Source organism: Lactuca virosa, chromosome 1, assembly GCF_052849685.1.
Source record: "Lactuca virosa cultivar CGN04683 chromosome 1, Lactuca_virosa_CGN04683_v6, whole genome shotgun sequence".
Classification (NCBI taxonomy): domain Eukaryota; kingdom Viridiplantae; phylum Streptophyta; class Magnoliopsida; order Asterales; family Asteraceae; genus Lactuca; species Lactuca virosa.
This window is the reverse complement of record NC_136426.1, coordinates 114,486,187-114,488,771: the sequence shown is the minus strand read 5'-3', so window position 1 is coordinate 114,488,771 and position 2,585 is coordinate 114,486,187. Positions and strand designations below refer to the sequence as shown.

At 30.4% G+C, this 2,585-nt stretch overlaps 1 long non-coding RNA gene across 1 annotated transcript; it reads right to left on the bottom strand.

The window, feature by feature from the left end:
* Window positions 1–1,066: 1,066 nt before the first annotated feature.
* Window positions 1,067–2,304, bottom strand: LOC145106271 (uncharacterized). Its single transcript, XR_013707532.1, has 3 exons — window positions 2,161–2,304; window positions 1,410–1,526; window positions 1,067–1,326 (listed from the first exon to the last, which is right to left on the bottom strand). It is a non-coding gene; the product is annotated as an uncharacterized LOC145106271 (long non-coding RNA).
* Window positions 2,305–2,585: the final 281 nt, after the last annotated feature.

The following is a 2,585-nucleotide window of genomic DNA, read 5'->3' as shown; positions in this document are numbered from 1 at the left end:
CCCTATCATCTATTCATGAAATGAAGCCACCAAAACCCTAATTTAACTCTCGTTCATGCTTATACATATATAGATACCATAGAATCAAAGCGAAATAAAAGGATAATCAGATTCATGTTACGTGTAGGTGAGAAAATGCGAAGCCAAAGTGGCTTAGAAAGCTATGAATCGCCAACTACAGAACTTTGGGCGACCTCTATTATGGGATTGAAGTTGCATCGAGCTATCAAATGAGTTCATCTAACCCAAATGGGCCGAACAGCTCGGTTGAAGTCCCTGTACCGGTTGACCCGAAATGGTTCCCGTTTTATTTTAGATTAGCGGATTTATTCGCTTTTTCTTTGGCTGTATTTATGTTACTAAATTACAAATTTGGTCATCATTTTTGTGAAAGATTTTGTTTAGGTCGATATTTTTTCTTTCTAATTTTCATCTTTCTTAAGCGTGAGACCTATATATTATATAAGTTAACAAAAAAAAAACTGAATATCAAAATGTAAACATTAAGTATTTTTTAAAATAAAATTCCAAAATAAGAAATAAATAAACATATTTATTGCAATTACTATCATATTTATTATATTTAATACTTTATATATATATATATATATATATATATATATATATATATATATATAAGTATTATGTGGCTTTTTAATTTTAAAATTTGAAAAAACCTATAAATTGACATATGGATATTATTTATTTTAAAAATACAACAAAATTAAAATTAAAATGATTGATTCACTAACCTTCAAGATTTGATTTGGTTTCAAATTTTCAACAGGTTAAAAGAACAAACACAATTCAATTTGTGGATCCAAGGAAAACAATACCAAATCTAACCATTTACAAATCAACAAAAAGGTAAATATTTATCTATAATTATTCTCATAACAAGTATATCAACATATTAACTTAAATTTGGTACACCATTTGTCACTCATACATGTGATATTCATTCACACTATCAACATATTAACTTAAATTTGGTACACCATTTGTCACTCATACATGTGATATTCATTCACACTATGGTGGGCGGAAATAACAAGAACAACAATAATAGAAACCAAACGGATTGATATTATTAATATAAGCATTTTAACAAAGTACATTGTTTTCTAAATACTTCAGTTAAAACTTATACAATACATAATAAAAAATAAAAATAAAGAAGCTAAAAAAGATTATTTCTTGGAATAAGTCTGATAATCAGGTCCAACATCACGTGATCCGGTATTGATATAAGGTCCTCTAAAAGTTGCTTGAGGTGGCAATGGTTTTGATGAATCAATAACAGGGGCATTTGATGATGATCTAGTCCTGTATTTTAACATACATTTTAATGTTTAATGTTTCAAGACTAATAATTAAAGAATAAATGAACCAAAAAGCAATGTACTTACGCCATGTAAAAGGGAAAAGCTAAACCTGCACTTGCAAAAGCTACCAAGCCTGTTGCAACTAGTATGTTCCGTGTTCTTGACATCAAGATCTTTAAATGCAGACTAATTTAAAAGTATCTGTAAATCAAGAAAAGGAGACTGTATAAAATTCTGTAAATCAACAACAATTAGTTCTCAGAAATCATAAACAGATGCATAATTTTGATAATTTCATAACCAAGATCGATTCTTCCATGTCAACTTGCGTATGTTATGACCTAAGACTTCAGGTGGCCGATTCTCAAAGAGGAAAAATGAAATTTTAATCATTTGAATTATTGAGAATTTGGAGTAATTGCATAACCGATTGTCCTCATAAGAATCTAGATCGGCTGATTACGAAGAACTTAAAATGGAAACAACAAAAGAAATGCTTCGGATATCAGTTTAATTCGAAGCTGTTGATAAGAAATTGTCATGCTTTTAACAGCGGAAAAGATGTGCGTGGCAAATCAAAGCCCTAAAACGAGTCTTGTTCGTAAAGGAGGTTGTCTATAATCTATACCACCGCCATGGTATAAAGCCCTAGAATAACCAATGTTATGAAAACTAAAATAAGCCCTAATCTGTGAAATAGTCTAATATCTATTCATGGAATGAAGACATCAAAACCCTAAAAAAAATTCACTCACGATCATGCTTATACGTATATAGACATCATAGAATCAAAGCGAAATAAAGGATAATCAGATTCAATAATGATTTGATTTACCTGGTGGTGAGAAGATGCGAAGCTAAAGCTGCTTTAGAAAGCTATGAATCACCAACTACAAATGGTACTGAAGTTGCATTGAGCCATGGAATTCGAGGGAGGTAATGTTCACTTCACCTAACCAATATGGGTCGAACAGTTCATGTGTAGTCCGTGTACCAGTTGACGGTTCCCAATTTATTTTTGGATTAGCGGATTTATTCGCATTTTCAGCAGAATAAATTTTTAACTAATTTTTTAAATAAATATATATTATTAAAAGGGAAATCTTCGGAAAAATCCTAATATTTCACCTTAATTTACGAAAAAGTTCCAAGCTAAAATTGGTTTACGAAAAAGTCCCGATTACCGGAAAAATGACGATTTGACCTTTTTTTTCGGTTTATCGGTTTCAATACTTACCCGGTTTCATTAAAGTCTCATTA